At 38.2% G+C, this 21,565-nt stretch overlaps 1 pseudogene; it reads left to right on the top strand.

Annotated features, from left to right (window-relative positions):
- Window positions 1-2,388: 2,388 nt before the first annotated feature.
- Window positions 2,389-21,565, top strand: part of LOC123332947 — an 81,205-nt pseudogene continuing 62,028 nt past the window's right edge.

The following is a 21,565-nucleotide window of genomic DNA, read 5'->3' as shown; positions in this document are numbered from 1 at the left end:
ACCAGCTATCTGGGCATCCCTTAGCCCAGTCATGTTGACATAAAATTATCCCTCACATAAGCTGAGGAAATAAAATGTAGAATTTATTTTGAGGAAGAAAAAACTGAATTCCTTAGAGATTCACTTTGTCTTTACAGATTCACTTTAAACACAATAACATCAGATTTACAAAAATTCCTTGCAACACCCTTTACTGAGACTTGTAAAATGAATAGATTTTTGTTTCAAAACTACCCATAAATCAAAACCTCTTGTATTAAGGAGTTGCACTTTCAAAAATTATGCTATTTCTAGCTCTAAAACACGTCTGTTGACAACATGAAGATAGTACATTAGGCTACTGCACAGTGTAAACTGGTGTATGCAGTCACTGTTAGTCACCAAGTTGTGTCCCACGCTTTGCAACCCATGGACTGTTGCATGCCAAGCTCCTCTGTTCATGAGATTCTTCAGGCAAGAATACTGGAGTGGGTAGCCATTTCCTTCTACTGGGGATCTTTCTGACCCAGGGATCAAACCCACGTCTCCTGCATTGCGGCAGACTCTACCACTGAGCCACCTGTGAAGCCCAAATTGGTACAGAGTTTTCTATTAACAAAATTTTTCCTCAGCAATGCCATGATGGAAGTAGATCCCTGGCAGATGAGGGCTATCTAGGAATTCTTAGCCTTGGAGTTTACTGCTTTATTGAAGAATAAAAATGCAATGCTTACATTTTTGGAAAACCAGATCAAGATAGCAGAGTAGGGAGAGCTTGAGCTCACTTCCTCCCGCAGACACACCAAACTACAACAACACATAGAACAACTATCCCAGAGAATGATCTGAAGACTAGCTGCACGGATTTTCTAAGACTAAGAATACAAATAAAAGGCCACAGCAGGATGATTAAGAAGGAGACACAATCTAGTCAGAACTCACACCAAGGGTGCGACAGCCCCAAAGCATGAAATATATCACAACCATGAAGGATCTCATTGAGAAGCAAGGGGTCCCAGCTGCATGTTGGGGTCCCAGCTGCATGTTTAGCTCCCCAGCCAATGGGACCTCCATTGGGAAGATGATCCCTCATGATATCTGGCTTTGGAAATCAATGACCAGGAGAACTGGAGGGCTGTGAGAAACCAAGACCCTACTCTTGAAGGGTCACATACAAACACACCTGCTCCAAGTTCTAGCACAAAGTCAGCAGCTTGAGAAGCACCTTGGTCATATGAAAAGATTCACTAACTAATTTTAAAGCATGTGCTGGAGAAGCAGAGATTGAGTGGAACATTCTCTGGAGTCAAAGGCACTGGCAGGTGCCATTTGTTTCCACAACTGATATGAAATTACATTCAGAAAAAAATATTTTCTACACTAGACTATACAATTTCTAATTCCTCACATACCAGTCATTTCCTGCAAATGAAGAAATTATCAAAATTCAATTTACTTGGAATTTCAAAACAAAACTCAATGGTAGGTTATGAAGTTACAAGGTAGGTGCCATTTTTTACTCTGTTACCTAACTTATCTGGCACTGGCTGGTGCTATTTCTGTCACTCTCCATCAACACAGCTAACGTGATGGTGCAGTTTGCCCTTGTGTTCCCCTGTGTGTGCCCCACCCAACTTACCTACACTGGAACTCCTTCAAAGTGACTCCTGGGCCACCCCACCAGGCAGGCAGCCCTGGCCAGCCCTGGTTCCCTTCCAGTGGGTTAGCCCAACACACTAAAGCACCCATAACAGTTGCTGCTGGGCCTCACAGCCAGCTGACCTAAGAGCCAACCCTGCCCACCAGCACATCCACAAGAATCACAGCCCAGCCACAACAGGAGGGGAAACCCCTGGAGCACCAGGCTCTGGTGCAACAGGGGGATTGCTCCACTGGGCCCCACAGGATATCTGCTATATCACCCTTTCAAGACTGAGAGACAGAGCTGATCTACCTAATACACTAGAAAACATACTGAAATTCAGGCAAAATGAGGAGATAAAGGAACATGTTCCTAATTAAAAAAAAAAAAATAAGGCAGAACTTCAGGAAAACAAAAAACAACATGGGAATAATTTACCAGATAAAGGGTTCAAAGTAATAGTCACAAAGATACCCACTGAACTCAGGAAAAGAATGGGTGAAGTCAGTGAGAGTTTAAACAAAGAGATAGAAAATATTTTTTTAATTCAGAACTGAAGAATACATAACTGAAATAAAAAATACACTGAAAGTGAGGAATCAATAGCAAATTAGAGGATACAGAAGAACAGATCAACAATCCAGAAGATATGATGCTGAAAATTACTCAACTGAAACAGTAGAAGAAAAACATTTAAATGAGGAGAATTTGAGAGACATCTTAGACAACACTAAGGGCACAAACATTTGCATTATTGGGGTCCCGAAATGAGGAAAGAAAAAAGAGAAAATATATTTGAAGAAATAACAACTGAACACTTCCTCAATGTGGCAAAGAAAACAGATATACAAGCACCTAGTACCAAACAAAATGAATCCAAAGACATCCACACCAAAACACATTATAATTTAAAGCCCAAAAGTAAAAGTGAGACTCTTAAAAGCACCAAGAGAAAAACAACTAGTTACGTATAAGGGAAATCCCTTAAAATTATCAGCTGATTTGCAGCAGAAACATTACATACCAGAAGGAACTAACATGATATATTCAAGGTACTGAAAGGAGAAACTTACAATAAAAAATACTCTACTCAACAAGGCTATCATTCAGAATTGAAAGAGGGATAAAGAGTTTCCTAGATAAGCAAAGGCTAAAGGAATTCATCACCACTAGCTTTACAGGACCGGAGAAGGCGATGACACCCTACTCCAGTACTCTAGCCTGGAGAATCCCATGGATGGAGGGGCCTGGTAGATTGCAGTCCATGGGGTCGCTAAGAGTCAGACACGACTGAGCAACTTCACTTTGACTTTTCACTTTCATGCGTTGGAGAAGGAAATGGCAACCCACTCCAGTGTTCTTGCTTGGAGAATCCCAGGGACGGGGGAGCCTGGTGGGCTGCTGTCTATGGGGTCGCACAGAGTCGGACACGACTGACGCGACTTAGCAGCAGCAGCAGCAGCTGGTTTACAGGCAATGTTAGAGGTACTTCCTTAAATGAAAAAGAAAAGGCCATAACTAGAAATAATAAAACATGAAAGAAAGAAATCTCACTTGTAAGATAAATATATACTAAGTATAGCAAATAAATCACCTGTAAAGGAAGGTTAAAAGACAAGAGTAGTCAAATCATCTATAAATATTAAAAGGATAAAGATATGTAAAATATGACATCAAAAATATAAAATTGGGCAAGAAAACTACCAGAAGTCATCAATGGATTAGGTAATGTATCAGGATACAAAATTAATAGGCAGAAATCAGCTGCATTTCCATACACTGACAATGAAAGATCAGAAAGGGAAATTAACAAAACTACCATTTGCCATCACAGGAGGAATAAAATATTTAGGAATAAACCTATCTAAGGAGGCAAAATAACTGCAAATGAAGCAACTGCCAAAGGATTAATTTCCAGAACACATATGCAGCTTATGCAGCTCAATATCAGAAAAACAAACAACTCAATCAAAAAATGAGCAGAAGACCTAAACAGACATTTCTCCAAAGAAGACATACAAATAGCCAACAAACATGAAAAGATGCTCAACATCACTCATTATTCAGTTCAGTTCAGTTGAGTTCAGTTGCTCAGTCATGTCCAACTCTTTACAACCCCATGAATTGCAGCATGCCAGGCCTCCCTGTCCATCACCAACTCCCGGAGTTCACTCAAACTCACGTCCGTCGAGTCAGTGATGCCATCCAGCCATCGTATCCTCTGTTGTCCCCTTCTCTCCTTGCCCCCAATCCCTCCCAGCATCAGAGTCTTTACCAATGAGTCAACTCTTCGCATGAGGTGGCCACAAAGTACTGGAGTTTCAGCGTTAGCATCATTCCTTCCAAAGAAATCCCAGAGCTGATCTCCTTCAGAATGGACTTGTTGGATCTCCTTGCAGTCCAAGGGACTCTCAAGAGTCTTCTCCAACACCACAGTCCAAAAGCATCAATTCTTCGGTGCTCAGCCTTCTTCACAGTCCAACTCTCACATCCATACATGACCACAGGAAAAACCATAGCCTTGACTAGACGGACCTTTGTTGGCAAAGTAATGTCTCTGCTTTTGAATATGCTATCTAGGTTGGTCATAACTTTCCTTCCAAGGAGTAAGCGTCTTTTAATTTCATGGCTGCAGTCACCATCTGCAGTGATTTTGGAGCCCCAAAAATAAAGTCTGACACTGTTTCCACTGTTTCCCCATCTATTTCCCATGAAGTGGTGGGACCGGATGCCATGATCTTCGTTTTCTGAATGTTGAGCTTGAAGCCAACTTTTTCACTCTCCACTTTCACTTTCATCAAGAGGCTTTTTAGTTCCTCTTCACTTTCTGCCATAAGGGTAGAGAAATGTAAATGGAAAACTACCATGAGGTATCATTGTAATAGTCAGAACGGCCATCATAAAAAAAAAAAAAATCTAAAAACAATAATGCTGAAGAGGATGTGGAAAAAAAAGAGTCCTCCTGCACTGTTGGTGGGAATGTAAATTAATACAGCCACTAAGGAGAACAATATGGATATTCCTTTAAAAATGAGGAAGAGATCTACCATATGATCCAACAATCCCACTCCTGGGTATATACCCTGAGAAAACCGTAATTCAAAAAGACACATTTACCCCAATGTTCACTGCAGCACTATTTGCAATACCCAGGACATGGAAGCAACCTGGATTTTCATTAACAGATGAATGGAAAAAGAAGTTGTAATATATATGTACATACAGTGGAGTATTACTCAGCCACAAAAAGGAATGAATTTGAGCCAGCTGAACTGAGGCAGATGAGCCTAGAGCCTATTACACAGAGTGAAGTAAGTCACAAACAGAAAAATAAATATCATATATTAATGCATATATTTGAAATCTAGAAAAATGTTACTAATGAATACAGAAGGAAAAGGGGGATGAATTGAGTAAGTAGAAATGAAATGTGTAAAACCACTAATGGGAAGCTATTGTATAACACAGGGAACTCAGCTCCATGCTTTGTGACAACCTGGAGGAGTGGGATGGCAGGAGATGGAGGCTCAATTGGGAGAGGATATATGTATACTTAGAGCTTATTCACATTGTTGTATAGCAGAAACCAAACAACATTGTAAAGCAATTATCTTCCAAATAAAAATAAATTTTAAAAATAAAAAATAAATGCCAAAGGCATTTTCACAAAACCAGAACAAATAATTCTAAAATTTGTACAGAAACAGAAAAGACACTGAATTGTTAAAGAAATCTTAAAAAAGAGGAACAAAACTGGAGGAATCATGAGCTCAGATTTTCAGCTATACTACAAAGAAGCTACAGTAATTGAAACAGTAAAGTACTGGTAAAAAAAAAAAAAAAAAAAACAAAACAGATACACAGATCAATGAAACAGAATACAGAATCAGAAATAAACCCGTGCTTATATGGTCAGTTAATTTACAACCATGGAGCCAAACATAAATAAGTGGGACTACCTCAAACTGAATGTGCTTCTGCACAGTGAAGGAAATCATCAATAAAATGAAAAGGCGATGTATTTAATGAGAGAAGATACTTGCAAACAATACATCTGATAAGAGGTTAACATCCAAAATGCACAAAGAAATTGTACATCTCAAAATCACAAAACAAATAAACCTTATTTTAAAAAATGGACAGAAGATTCTGTTAAGATATTTTTCCAAAGAAGACATAAATGGCCAACAGGGACATAAAAATATGTTCAATATCACTAATTATCAGGAAAATACCTCACACCTGTCAGAATGACTGTTATCAAAAAGACAAGAAATAACGTGGCGATGGGCATGTGGATAAAAGGAAACCCTAGTGCACTATTGGAGGGGATGTAAACTGGTTAGTCACTATATAAAACAATATGGAGGTTTCTCAAGAAGATATATAAATGTATACATATAATAAATATACATATTGTAACACTACATAGTACACCTGAAACTAGCCTACTATATGTCAACTATATTTAAATACATTTTTTTTTAAATTTAATAAGCATTCAAACTATTATGTTTAATTTAAGCTAGCAAAGATGTATTATACAACACAGGGAATACAAAATATTTTATAACTGTAAATGAAGTATAACTTCTAAAATTGTCATTCACTATATTTCACATCTGTAATTTATATATCATACATCAACTAACTTCAGTAAAAAATGATTACTTTGTTGAAACTTAAAAAGTAAGATAATAAATGCATACACACTCACATTTTTCCTTCTCAGATTGTTAAAGACCAGTGATAAAGCTGATTTTATTTCTGGAAGAAAAAAAAAGTGTCTTACAATGCTTTTCTAAATGGAAACTTTATATAGGCTCCACCAATAGCATTTTAAGTTACATAATGAAGTGATTTTATTTTTTTATACCAGTAGCCAAGCAATAATAATTACATCAAAGCCTTTCTTTGACCTTTAAGTTCCAATAAACTTCACTCAACTCACAGACTTTTTGATGTGTCAAAATGATTACCATCACTTCTGATATACAGCATCTTGAATCTCAGAAAAACTGTGTTCTTATTAACTATAATCAGATCAGTCAAACATTCATCAGCATTCATCTGCTACTATCTTCAGTGTATCTTCATTATTGTCTCTCTCTTCAATGAGAAGCAAATATTACTTTGTTACATAGAAATATGGGCTTCCGTGATAGCTCAGCTGGTAAAGAATCTGCCTGCAATGCAAGAGGCCCCAGTTCGATTCCCAGATCAGGAAGAAACCCTGGAGAAGGGATAGGCTACCGACTACAGTATTTTTGGGCTTCCCTGGTGGCTCAGATGATAAAGAATCCACCTGCAATGTGGGAGACTTGGGTTCATTCCCTGGGTTGGGAAGATCCCCAGAGAAGGGAATGGCTACTCACTGGAGAATTTCACGGACTCAAGGAGTTGGTTGCAAAGGTACACAGAAATACCTTTCCTCTTGGTAAGTGCCTGCAGGAAAATATTTCTCATTAAAATCAGTAACTGTGTGTGCTCAGAAATTTTGCTTTCTTAAAGATACTATGAAATCCAAAATATACACAGTTCTGAATTTCTATAAACTTCATGCACTATAATTTTAAACTAAGCTATGAAAATATTTCTAGACATATTCCATCAAAAAGTCAATCTCTGGACTCAAATGTTTCTTAAAATTTTTAAACAATTATCTTCTGAGTCACTTTATATTTTGAAAAATACATGTATATTCATAATACAGTTATATAATATAAAAATATACATATATTTATAACATATTTTTAAAACTTCCATGTTGATAAATGTAGTTCTCACCCAGTGGTTCTCAACCCAAACTGCACAGCATAGATGATCCTCAAGGTTATTATGCTCTTAATAAGAGAAATAAGTCAGACAGAGAAGTACAAATTACTGCATGGTATCACTTATATGAATTCACAGAAACAAGACAGTAGGATGGTCATCGCCAGGGGATGGAGGCTGGGAGAAATAAGCACAGGTTAGTAAACTGATAGTTTATAAGTTGTCAGTTATTAAGATGAGTAAGTTGTGAGGAGCTGATAAATAGCATGGTGACTATAGTTGATAATACTGTTATTGTATAACTGAAATTTGCTAAGAGAGATCTTAAGCATTCTCACCAAAAAACAAAGAAACAAACAAAAACTATGTGAGGTGATGGGTGTATTACTTTGTGCGAATCCTTTCACAGTGTTCACATACGTCAAATCATCACACTATACACACCAATTTTATTTGTCAATTATACCTCAATAAAGGTGAATAAAGCCTTTTCTGTTCGTTTGTTTGCCAAGGAGATTGTAAACATTCCGATACTCAGACCACTCTGGACTAAATAAATCAGAATTTCTTTGGATAGGACCAAGGTGTCAGTAATTTTAAGACTCCCCAGAAGATTGTCCCTACAAAGTTGAGAACCACTGTTCGAACAGATGATAATATCATGGTAATATGCTTGTTACTTAATATGAAACTTTGAGAAAAATAGATATTTAATTACTGTGAGCCTGCTGCTGCTGCTGCTAAGTTGCTTCAGTCATGTCCGACTCTGTGCGACCCCATAGATAGCAGCCCACCAGGCTCCCCCATCCCTGGGATTCTCCAGGCAAGAACACTAGAGTGGGTTGCCATTTCCTTCTCCAACGCATGACAGTGAAAAGTGAAAGTGAAGTCGCTCAGTCGTGTCCGACTCTTTACTACCCCAAGGACTTCAGCCTACCAGGCTCCTCCGTCCATGGGATTTTCCAGGCAAGAGTACTGGAGTGGGTTGCCATTGCCTTCTCCAACTGTGAGCCTAATCTTCAGCAATTTTCCATCACTGATTGTATCTTATCTATGAACTGTTTATAGCAGACTTGTGTTTATGATCCTACCCTATTTTGAATATGCTCAAAGTCTTTCTGATTTCCTTTAACTAAACAACTGTATGTATTTAATTAGACTACAGGCTAAAATCAGCAGAGATGTTAGAATTTTTTACTGGTTTATTTTGCATCTCAGGGTACCAAACTGGGCAACTATCAGATTTCTGAAAGTCTTTTCCATTCCCTCTCTTGGAATCCTGTTGGAGCTGTGTGAGAGCCCTGACAATTTACTTCTGCACTAAGGAGGGTAAAGTGCCTGAGTGGTACATTCCATCACAACCACTTGCAACTTAACAACATATTTACGAGGGGTGTGTGTGTGTGTGCCAGAATGTCCCTAATGTTCAGGCTCACTTATCCCAGGGATTAAATTGGCTCTCTAGTGCTATTTTAATTAGTACAGACCCAATTACATAAACATGCAAATGCTTCAAAGAAGCGTACATTATAAACATGACAGAGGATGCAGTTTCTGTCAAGAATACCATTGTTAACTATGATTGAAAAGACACGGAGCTTTCTAAATAAAGAGAATACATTTTTACAATATACTGAACTTTGGAGGAAAAAATGTGCAAAAGGTAAATTTTGAGTCCTTCTAGAATCCCCTGGGACCTTCTCAATAAGAGGACACTTACAAATAATGATATGTTGTAGTAAGTTCACTTTACAGATTAATAAGCAAAGGGTGCAAGGGTTACAATAGGCCACCCAAAATTATCTGCAGGTATCCCTGATGCATGAATTGAACATGTCCTTCTGCTTTATCTTATGTACTCAGAGTCAATGTTCTCTACCTAAAAACAGTTTGAGAAGTGAGAGAATACTGATTCATCTCCTCACCAAAGACCCAAGAGAGCTAAATGCCTAGCTGTGCACCAAAGAACAAAAAGCCAGTGAATTACATGGGAGAAATACATTTTATTTTTCCTACCCAAAAGTAGCCCTCCCTGTTCAAGTCTTTGGAGGGCATTCGAGCAGTTAAAAATTCTAGCAGTTAACGACTTATGTGACATGGGTTTAGAACAATTAAATTAGACACCAGGTGCTCTTTCCTGCAGGCCCCCAGCCATGCCAAGGGCTAACTCTCTAGTTTATAGATAAAGAGGCAATCTTAAGAGTCTTAGGACTCACCAAGGGACTTTGTGGCAAGGATATGTTCATAGGGCTTGGGTCAGCAGATACATACACCATTTGGTAAAGAGGTATTTCAATACTTTAACAACCGTTCTGTCTAACTAAATAAATATTATTCCTGTGCCTAATACATGAGATTCTACAATTCTAACACTTACCTTATTGATTAGGGATTTGGATTTCTGCCTAACAGCTTTTGCCCTGGTTATTACATATTTTTCCCTATCCCTTATTAAAGTAAAACACTGTGCTGAAAATTAATGGAAAAGAGATATAGAGAGAGATGGATGAGAGAAGAAGGGAAAGAAGGAGGTTTAATCAGAGAGGAGAGGCTGGTGTATCTAGACAATAATTCCAATTACACAAACAATTCCCCCTCCCAGTCTCTAATGTTCCAAGCTCGCAAAGAACTTGCAGCTACAGGTTTCTGCCACTCACAATCAGTGCCTTCATTTATCAATTTTACCTTGAACAGTGGTCTGCAGAATACAAATGCAAAGATACAAGAATAATGATTATCTGAGCACAGCCTCCCTTAGATAGTAAAACTGCTGGCTGGAGCAGGTGCTGAGCTGCAATAAAACTTATGTTAAGTAGCATTCCTATTCTGTAGTCTATCAGATGTGCTAACTAAGATATCTCTTGGTGGCATGTGGAAAACTAACAGTCAATTCTATTTGGCTATTCAATGAGCAGAAAAGGAAATGTGCTTCTGTCACAAGCAAAAACTTATCCTAAGTCAATTCTGCTGGGTGCCATGAGGTTAACTCAACTTCCCAGCATTCACTGATTGAGTTGTGAGAAGTCTGAGAGTCCCACGGCTATCTGATCGTGAGTTCTGAATCTTTTATGCCATTAACCTTTATTCAATCCAATTGCAAAATGCTCCTTTTTATTTGGTCTCAGACTGAATTTAATAGCTGTTACCAGACTGACAGTCTGAAGACTGAACCATGCATCTCAGGCCAGTGATATTCAGAGGAGCATTCAGATAAAGAATGGCCAAGATGGCATCATTACAGAGGCGACAGGAAGCTCCTCATGTCCCTTAAACTATTCCTACTTCCTAAGCTAGGGACCCACTCCAATGAGATGTCATACTTTTTAGCTTAAAGTTCCATCCCCTTTAAAAATGTTAACACTGTTCAGATGAGTGACTCTAAACTTTATCAGTCATTTAAGCTATAATGAAATTGAGTTTATCAGATCTTTTTCTGAAAGAAACTTCTGTAAGTAAAGAGATAAGAAGCACATGAGGATGCTTATGACTTGAAAGATAAATATGCCTGAGGGAGAAGAAGATAATGAATGAATGGATGAGCAAAAAAAAATACTGCTGTATAACTCACATTTTTTGCCTAAATGGCCTTGTGCCTAGCTTTGATTAAAGGAGACTATCCCTTTCCCCACAAGCTAAATCAACTTCTGTAATCCTTTTTCCCAAAGAGACTCATTAGGCAGGACACTATTTCATACTGTGACAAAAGAGTCTAGTGGCTTTTTACATGCACTCTTCCCTTCCTCCCTAGTAAACTGTAAAGGTCTTAGCCGGACACACTCCTCTGCAGAATAATAAAAAAAAAAATCCAGAATCTCTTACAGCTATGTATAGCACATGCGTAAATCTGGCCATTATTTGGGATTTCCAAGAAGATTGTTTAAAGGAAGTTGACTCATTTGGGTCAAGACCCCTTGTTGTTTCCTACTTCCTTCTGCTACCAGCTTGACTAGAGTTTTACTGATCAGCTTATACTCCACAATCAGTCATTTACTTTTGTATACTCTTAACTCTTGTATACAACTCTAAGTTGTATACTCTTAAGTTGTATACTCTTAACTCTTTGATCCCTTTCTCATATAATTTTACTGTCTTACCACCTTGAGAAATCCAAATCTTCACTCAGTTTGTGCCTGCATCCACACAAATAAATCAGAGTATAGAAAAGGCACAAAACTATAATGAATGTTTTCATCTTAAATTCATGATTATCAACTCTATTTTAGTTTTTTTTTTTAAGTGGGTAAAATATACATAACATAAAATTTACCATTTTAACCATTTTTGAAAGTACAGTTCAATGGCATTAAGTAAATTCACACTTAAACTGGACTTCCTACATGGCGCTAGTGGTAAAGAACCTGCCTGCCAATGCAGAAGACATAAGAGATGTGGGTTTGATCCCTGGGTTGGGAAGATCCCCTGGAAGAGGAAATGACAACCCACTCCAGTATTCTTGCCTGGAGAATCCTATGGAAAGAGGAGGGAGCCTGGCAGGCTACAGTCCACTGGGTCACAGAGAGTAAGAAACGACTGAAGCGACTTGGCACTCAAGCACACTGTCATATAACCATCATCAGTCCCATCCACTCCAGAACTTGTTTCAACTTGCAAAATTGAAACTCTCTACCCATTAAACAATAATTCCTTTTTCCACTCACCCCAGCCCAAGGTAACCATTACCATACTTTCTGTCTTTATAGTTATCATGAGGGTTATATTCAACATCCTAAAGTTATAGCATTCTAATTTGAGTTTATACCAGCTTAAATTCAATAATATACAAAAACACTGCTCCAATACACCTCTCTCCCTATCCGCTTTCTGTTACTGATGACACAAAGTACATCTTTACACACTCTGCGTGCTCAAACATGTAAGATAATTAGTTTTTATTCATTAGTTTCTTAAATAACATAGAAAATGAAAAGTATTCAAATCACATTACAGTGATACTATATATTTAATTGTCCATGTGAATACATTTACCAAAGATCTTTATTTTTTTTTTTAATACAACTTTGAGTTACCACCATCTAGAGTCCTTTCATTTCAAACTGAGGCTCTCCCTTTAGCATTTCTTGCAGGGCAGGTCTAGTGGTAATAATTCCCTGATCATTTCTTTATCTAGGAATGTCTTAATTTTTCCCTCATTTTTAAGGGATAGTTTTGCTAGACCCTTGATTGACAGTTTTTATCCTTCTTCAATTTAAATATATCAGTCCATTGCCATCTGATCTTCAATGTTTCTGGTAAGAATCTACTGATAATCTAGTTGGGATTTCCACTTGAATGTAACAAGTCTGTGGCTTTCAAGATTATCTTTTTGGTTTGATCATAATGTGTTTCAGTAGAGGTCTCTGAATCTACCCTGCTAAAAATTTCCTGAATTCCCTGGATGTTTATATTCATACCTTTCATTTAGTGACTTGGTGACAAATTTTCTCTTCCTGATGCTCTTTCTCTTCCTGAGATTCCCACAACATACATGTTGTTGTCTGCTTGGTGGTGTACCAAAGGTCCTTCAGATTCTGTTCATTTTTCTTCAATCTTTTTCCCCTTTATACCTCATTTTCTTATTTCAGTTGTCCATCCTATCATCAAGTTCTACGATATTTCTGGGTGTTCAAATCTGCTTATAAATCCATCTACTGAAATTTTTATTTCACTTATTGTAATTTTCAGCTCCAGAATTTCTTTCTAGTTACTTTTCATGCTTTAATTTATCTAAAAAATTATTATGTACATGATATTTGTTGTTAAAAATCAAATAAAATTGAAATATTTATCAAATAAATGTTAATCCCTCTGATACTTTATATATCTGAAAAAATGGAATACTAGCATTTTGGTGTCTCTGAATTTTATGGCATGCTATTAATGTCACAGAATATTTACCTATATATTTTTAGTTGAAGTGTAGTTGATTTACAATATTATATTAGTTTCAGGTATATAACATAATAATTCTTTGATTCTATATTTTATAGGTTATAAAATCCAACTAAAATTATTGTAAAACATAGGCTATATTCCCTGTGCTGTATAATATGTCTTTGTATCTTATATTATATATAGTAGTGTGTATCTCTTAATCCCGTACCCCTGTTTAGTCCCTTTTCTCTTCCTTCTCCCCACTGATAACCACTAGTTTGTTCCCTATATCTGTGAGTCTATTAATGCTATGTTATACTCATTTCTTTGTTTTATTTTTTTTAAGATTTCACACGTAAGGGATAGAGTACTTGTCTTTCTCTGTCTGACTTATTTCACTAGGCATAATATCTCCAGGTCTACCCACGTTGTTAGAAATGGCAAAACTTCATGTTTTTTAAGGCTGAATATCCCATCACAGATGCACACAACATATTTTATTTATCCATTCATCTGCTAAAGGACATTTATGTTGCTTCCATATCTTGGCTATTAAAAGTAATACACCTATGAACACTGAGATGTATGTTATCTTTTCAAAGTAGTGTTTCCAATTTCTCTGGCTATATACCCAGGAGTGGAATTTTTTGATCACATGGTAGTTCTATTTTTAGTTTTGTTGAGGAACCTCCATGCTGTTTTCCATAGTAACTGCACCAACTTACATTCTCACCAACAGTGTATAGGATTCCCTTATCTCCACATCCTTACCAACATTTGCTATTTGTAGACTTTTTGATGACAGCCATTCTGACAAGGGTGAAGTTCAATCTTTTTGTGGTTCTGATTTGCATTTCCCTGATGATTAGTAATACTGAGCATCTTCTCGTGTGCCTGTTGGACCTCTGTAGTCGTTTTAGGAAAAATGGCTATTCAGGTCTTCTAACTTATCTTCCATCACTTTGTTTATTTAATATTGACAGGAAGTTGCAAGATGGCAGAATAGAAGTACGTGAGTTCACCCCTTCTTACAAAAGACATCAAAATCACAACTAACTGCTGAACAATCATGACAAAAAAAAAAATAACTGGAACTTACCAAAAAAGATTCCCTGCATACAAAGACAAAGAAGCCACAATGAGATGGTAGGAGGAGCACAATCACAGTAAAATCAAATCCAATACCTGCCCGGTAGGTGACCCACAAACTGAAAATTAATTATACCACAGAAGTTCTCCCATAGGAGCTCAAGTCGCAAGCCCCACATCAGGCTTCCCAGACTGAGGGTCTGGCCACAAGAGGAGGTTTGATCACAGAACTTCCACAGGACTGAGGGAAACAGAAATTTCACTTAGAGGAAATACATAAGGTCTCACACACACCAGCACCCAGGAAAAAAAGCAGTGACCTTATAAAAGATTGGGCCAGGCCTGCCTGCTAGTATTAGAGGGTCTTCTGCAGAGGCAGGGGGATGGCTCTGGGCACAAAGACACTGGAAGTGGCAGTTGTGATGAGTACTCATTGGCATGAGCCTTTCTGGAGGCTGCCATTTCCTCACCAAGACCTAGCCTGACTTAACAGCCTAAAAGCTCCAGTGCTGGGACACTTCAGGCCAAAAAACCAACAGAGCAGAAACACAGACTCATCCATCAGCAGACGAGCTGCTTAAAGTCTTCCTGAGCATGGCCCTTCTCACAAGAGGGACAAAGCCCAGCTCTACCAACTAGTGGGCATGAACCAGTCCCTCCCAGCAGGATGCTTGCACAAGCCTCTTAGATAGCCTCATCCACCAGAGCGCTGACAGCAGAAGCAAGAAGAACTACAATCCTGCAAACTGTGGAACAGAAAACACAATCACAGAAAGTTAGACCAAATGAGATGGCAGAGGAATATGTCTCATATTAAGGAACAAGATAAAACCCCAGAAGAACAACTATGTGAAGTGGAGGCAGGTAATTTTATTGACTATGCCAAAGCCTTTGACTGTGTGAATCACAATAAACTGTGGAAAATTCTGAAAGAGATGGGAATACAAAACCACCTGACCTGCCTCTTGAGAAACCTATATGCAGGTCAGGAAGCAACAGTTAGAACTGGACATGGAACAACAGACTGGTTCCAAATAGGAAAAGGAGTATGTCCAGGCTCTATATTGTCACCCTGCTTATTTAACTTATATGCACAGTACATCATGAGAAACGCTGGGCTGGAAGAAGCACAAGCTGGAATCAAGATTGCCGGGAGAAATATCAATAACCTCAGATATGCAGATGACACCACCCTTATGGCAGAAAGTGAAGAGGAACTCAAAAGCCTCTTGATGAAAGTGAAAGTGGAGAGTGAAAAAGTTGGCTTAAAGCTCACCATTCAGAAAACGAAGATCATGGCATCTGGTCCCATCACTTCATGGCAAATAGATGGGGAAATAATGGAAACAGTGTCAGACTTTATTTTTCAGTTCAGTTCAGTTCAATTGCTCAGTCGTGTCCGACTCTTTGCGACCCCATGAATCGTAGCATGCCAGGACTCCCTGTCCATCACAAACTCCCAGAGTTCACTCAGACTCACATCCATCGAGACAGTGATGCCATCCAGCCATCTCATCCTCTGTCGTCCCCTTCTCCTCCTGCCCCCAATCCCTCCCAGCATCAGATCTTTTCCAATGAGTCAGCTCTTCGCATGAGGTGGCCAAAGTACTGGAGTTTCAGCTTCAGCATCATTGCCTCCAAAGAAATCCCAGGGCTGATCTCCTTCAGAATGGACTGGTTGGATTTCCTTGCAGTCCAAGGGACTCTCAAGAGTCTTCTCCAACACCACAGTTCAAAAACATCAATTATTCGGTGCTCAGCCTTCTTCACAGTCCAACCCTCACATCCATACATGACCACAGGAAAAACCATAGCCTCGACTAGATGAACCTTTGTTGGCAAAGTAATGTCTCTGCTTTTGAATATGCTATCTAGGTTGGTCATAACTTTCCTTCCAAGGAGTAAGCGTCTTTTAATTTCATGGCTGCAGTCACCATCTGCAGTGATTTTGGAGACCCCAAAAATAAAGTCTGACACTGTTTCCACTGTTTCCCCATCTATTTGCCATGACATGATAAGACCAAATGCCATGATCTTCGTTTTCTGAATGTTGAGCTTTAAGCCAACTTTTTCACTCTCCACTTTCACTTTCATCAAGAGGCTTTTGAGTTCCTCTTCACTTTCTGCCATAAGGGTGGTGTCATCTGCATATCTGAGGTTATTGATATTTCTCCCAGCAATCTTGATTCCAGCTTGTGTTTCTTCCAGTCCAGCATTTCTCATGATGTACTCTGCATAAAATTTAAATAAGTAGGATGACAGTATACAACCTTGACATACTCCTTTTCCTATTTGGAACCAGTCTGTTGTTCCATGTCCAGTTCTAACTGTTGCTTCCTGACCTGCATACAGATTTCTCAAGAGGCAGATCAGGTGGTCTGGTATTCCCATCTCTTTCAGAATTTTCCACAGTTTATTGTGATCCACACAGTCAAAGGCTTTGGCATAGTCAATAAAGCAGAAATAGATGTTTTTCTGGAACTCTCTTGCTTTTTGTATGATACAGCAGATGTTGGCAATTTGATCTTTGGTTCCTCTGCCTTTTCTAAAACCAGCTTGAAAATCAGGAAGTTCACGATTCACGTATTGCTGAAGCCTGGCTTGGAGAATTTTGAGCATTACTTTACTAGCATGTGAGATGAGCTGAAAAATCACTGCAGATGGTGATTGCAGCCATGAAATTAAAAGACATTTACTCCTTGGAAGGAAAGTTATGACCAACCTAAACAGCATATTAAAAAGCAGAGAAATTACTTTGTCAACAAAGGTCCATCTAGTTAAGGCTATGGTTTTTCTAGTGGTCATGTATGGATGTGAGAGCTGGACTGTGAAGAAAGCTGAGCGCTGAATAATTGATGTTTTTGAACTGTAGTGTTGGAGAAGACTCTTGAGAGTCCCTTGGATTGTAAGGAGATCCAACCAGTCCATCCTAAAGGAGATCAGTCCTGGGTGTTCATTGGTAGGACTGATGTTGAAGCTGAAACTCCAATAGTTTGGCCACCTGATGTGAAGAGCTGACTCATTTGAAAAGACCTTGATGCTGGGAAAGATTGAGGGCAGGAGGAGAAGGGGGTGACAGAGGATGAGATAGTTGGATAGCATCACTGACTTAATGGACATAGTTTTGGGTGGACTCTGGGAGTTAGTGATGGTCAGAGAAGCCTGGTGTGCTGCAGTTCATGGGGTCGCAAAGAGTTGGACATGACTGAGCGGCTGAACTGAACTGAACTGAATGTCATATAGGGGCCAAATCTTGGCACTAGGACTGAAACAGTTCCACTGGATGTCCTCAACCCAGTGTCCAGTCTCCACCAAGTATCTCCAGTATCTACCAAAAATGCCAAGAGGAAAAGCCTCTTTCTCCTGCAAGTTCACACCAGCACCCTCTACTAAGAAAGTTGAACATGTAGTTACTTTATTTATTTTTAATATACATTTATTTTTAATATAAATTTATTTATTTTAATTGGAAGCTAATTACTTTATGATATTATATTGGTTTTGCCATACATTGACATGAATCCGCCATGGGTGTACATGTGTTCCTCATCCTGAATCCTCCTCCCACCTCCCTCCCCATTCTATCTCTCTGGGTCATCCCAGTGCACCAGCCCCGAGCACCCTGTATCATGCATCAAACCTGGACTGGTAATTCGTTTCACATATGATTATTTACATGTTTCAATGCCATTCTCCCAAATTATCCCACCCTTGCCCTCTCCTACAGGGCCCAAAAGACTGTTCTATACATCTGTGTCTCTTTTGCTGTCTTGCATACAGGGCTATCATTACAATCTTTTTAAATTCCATATAAATGCATTAATATACTGTATTGGTGTTTTTCTTTCTGATTTACTTCACTCTGTATAATAGGCTCCAGTTTCATCCACCTCATTAGAACTGATTCAAATGTATTCTTTTTAATGGCTGAGTAATATTCCATTGTGCATGTACCACAGCTTTCTTATCCATTCATCTGCTGATGGACATCTAGGTTGCTTCCATGTCCTGGCTATTATAAACAGTGCTGTGATGAACATTGGAGTACACGTGTCTCTTTCAATTCTGGTTTCCTCAGTGTGTATGCTCAGCAGTGGGCTTGCTGGGTCATATGGCAGTTCTATTTCCAGTTTTTTTTTAAGGAATATCCACACTGTTCTCCATAGTGGCTATACTAGTTTGCATTGCCACCAACAGTGTAAGAGGGTTCCCTTTTCTCTATAGCCTTTCCAGCATTTATTGCTTGTAGACTTTTGGATAGCAGCCATTCTAACTGGCATGAAATGATACTTCATTGTGGTTTTGATTTGCATTTCTCTGATAATGAGTGATTTTGACCATCTTTTCATGTGTTTGTTAGCCATCTGTATGTCTTCTTTGGAGAAATGTCTATTTAGTTCTTTGGCCCATGTTTTGATTGGGTCCTTTCTTTTTCTGGAATTGACCTGCAGGAGTTGTTTGTATATTTTTGAGATTAGTTGTTTGTCAGTTGCTTCATTTGCTATTATTTTGTCCCATTATGAAGGCTGTCTTTTCACCTTGCATATAGTTTCCTTTGTTGTGCAGAAGCTTTTAATTTTAATTAGATCCCATTTGTTTATTTTTGCTTTTATTTCCAATATTCTGGGAGGTGGGTCATAGAGGATCCTGCTGTGATTTATGTTGGAGAGTGTTTTGCCTATGTTTTCCTCAGGAGTTTTATAGTTTCTGGTCTTGCATTTAGATCTTGAATCCATTTTGAGTTTACTTTTGTGTATGGTGTTAGAAAGTGTTCTAGTTTCATTCTTTTACAAGTGGTTGACCAGTTTTCCCAGCACAACTTGTTAAAGAGATTGTCTTTTCTCCATTGTATATTCCTGCCTCCTTTGTCAAAATAAGGTGTCCATAGGTGTGTGGATTTATCTCTGGTCTTTCTATTTTGTTCCATTGATCTATATGTCTGTCTTTGTGCCAGTACCATACTGTCTTGATGACTATGGCTTTGTAGTAGAGCCTGAAGTCAGGTAGGTTGATTCCTCCCGTTCCATTCTTCTTTCTCAAGACTGTTTTGGCCATTCAAGGTTTTTTTGTATTTCCATACAAATTGTGAAATTATTTGTTCTAGTTCTGTGAAAAATACCTTTGGTAGCTTGATAGGGACTGCATTGAATCTATAGATTGCTTTGGTAGTATACTCATTTTTACTATATTGATTCTTCTGATCCATGAACACGGTATATTTCTCCATCTATTAGTGTCCTCTTTGATTTCTTTCACCAGTGTTTTATAGTTTTCTATATATAGTTCTTTTGTTTCTTTAGGTAAATATATTTCTAAGTATTTTATTATTTTCATTGCAATGGTGAATGGAATTGTTTCCTTAATTTCTCTTTCTGTTTCCTCATTGTTAGTGTATAGGGATGCAAGGGATTTCTGTGTGTTGATTTTATATCCTGCAACTTTGCTATATTCATTGATTAACTCCAGTAATTTTCTGGTGGAGTCTTTAAGGTTTTGTATGTAGAGGATCATGTCATCTTACTTTAAAGGAGAAATGCTTCGATAATTTTTCTTGTACGTCAAAGAACATATATTGGAACTGAGAAGCTATTTGAACCAAATTTCTAATCAGCATTTTAACTTGAGATGTCCAAACTCCTAAATTTCTGACCCAAACCTTTTCCTTGTTCAGTCTTCTCTATCTTAGTAAAGAGCAACTTAATTATTCCAGTTCAACAGACCAAAATCTTTGTAGCCATACTGACTTCTGTGTTTTACTCCCATGCCACACTTTTTATGTTAATAAATGATGCTGCCTCTATCTTCACATTAAGTCTGAAATCAATCTACTTATCAAATTTATGACTACCACCCTAGTCCAAGTCACCATTATCTTTCACCCTGTCGATTACAAAATTCTGACTGATCTCCCTGCTTCCACATGCTTAATTAGTGGGTCTGTTCTCTCACACAGCAAGAAGATGTGATCTTGATGAAACAAAAGCATAAATTGTATGTATTGTCACTTTTCTGCTTAATGTCCCTGCTCCTGCCCTCAGCCTACATTGAAAATCTTTAAAGCAGCTTATAAAATGTATTCAATATGTCAACCCATCCACAGTCTCTCTCACATTCTGCTTAACCCTCCACTCATTCAGCCACATTCACTTCTTTGCTTTTTCTCAAATACATACATCAGGCTCATTCCTCCTGTAGGAACTTTAATGTTTCTTTCCTCTGCTTGGAACACTTTTGCTTCAGATATCTACATGACTTACTTGTTGATGTTTGTTCTTTAGTCTTACACTCAAAAGTCACCTACTTGGAAAGATGTCTTGTAGCCACACTATGTATAATGCAACCAGATCCTAGAATAATTCCTGCCACAGGGTAGATATCAATAAATACTGGCTAGATAAATTAATAAATCTTGACATGAGGTGGCCTTATGAATGAACCCATATGCTAATAAAGGGATATATGATCCTAGGTACCTGATAATATTAATACAATAGAACCACCACACTAGCCCTGGACTGCTTACTTCCAGACTTCTTTTAAGTGAGAGAAACTAACTTCTTATTTGTGCTTAGTCGCTAAATCATGTCTGACTCTTTGCAACACCATGGACTACATCCCACCAGGCTCCTATGTTCATGGGGATTCTCCAGGCAAGAATACTGGAAAGGGTTGCCATTCCCTTCTCCAGAGATCTTCCCAACCCAGGGACTGAACCCAGGTTTCCCACATTGCAGGCAGATTCTTTACCAACTGAGCCACCCCACTGCTATTCAGAAATTTTACATCAAGTAGTTGACTAATCCTGTTTCACTTCTATGCATGTGGTAGTTGACCAATCCTGATATCTGTTCCTTAAGCTCATTCATTTCCAGACCTAAATTTATGTTAGAATCAACTGAAAAACTTTCAATAACTACTAATACTTAGGCTTCACTCCCAGGCCTGCTGATTTAATTGATATTACTAGAGCTAGACATTATTACTTAGAAGCCTCCCAGCACTTCTACCATGCAGCCAGAATTGAGAGGAATTGCTCTAAGCTTTTTTGTTAAATGTTTTTAATGTCATTTTTCCAAATAAATAGTTACCTTTTTTGGTCCCAGTTTCTATCCACTGACTCTTATCTGCAATCATTGGATTATACCAAAGAAGTAGAATAATTAAAAAAATAATAATGGAAATAAATACTATTTACCTATTATTTATACC

Source organism: Bubalus bubalis, chromosome 1, assembly GCF_019923935.1.
Source record: "Bubalus bubalis isolate 160015118507 breed Murrah chromosome 1, NDDB_SH_1, whole genome shotgun sequence".
Taxonomy (NCBI): Eukaryota; Metazoa; Chordata; class Mammalia; order Artiodactyla; family Bovidae; genus Bubalus; species Bubalus bubalis.
This window is presented reverse-complemented; position numbering and strand designations above follow the sequence as displayed.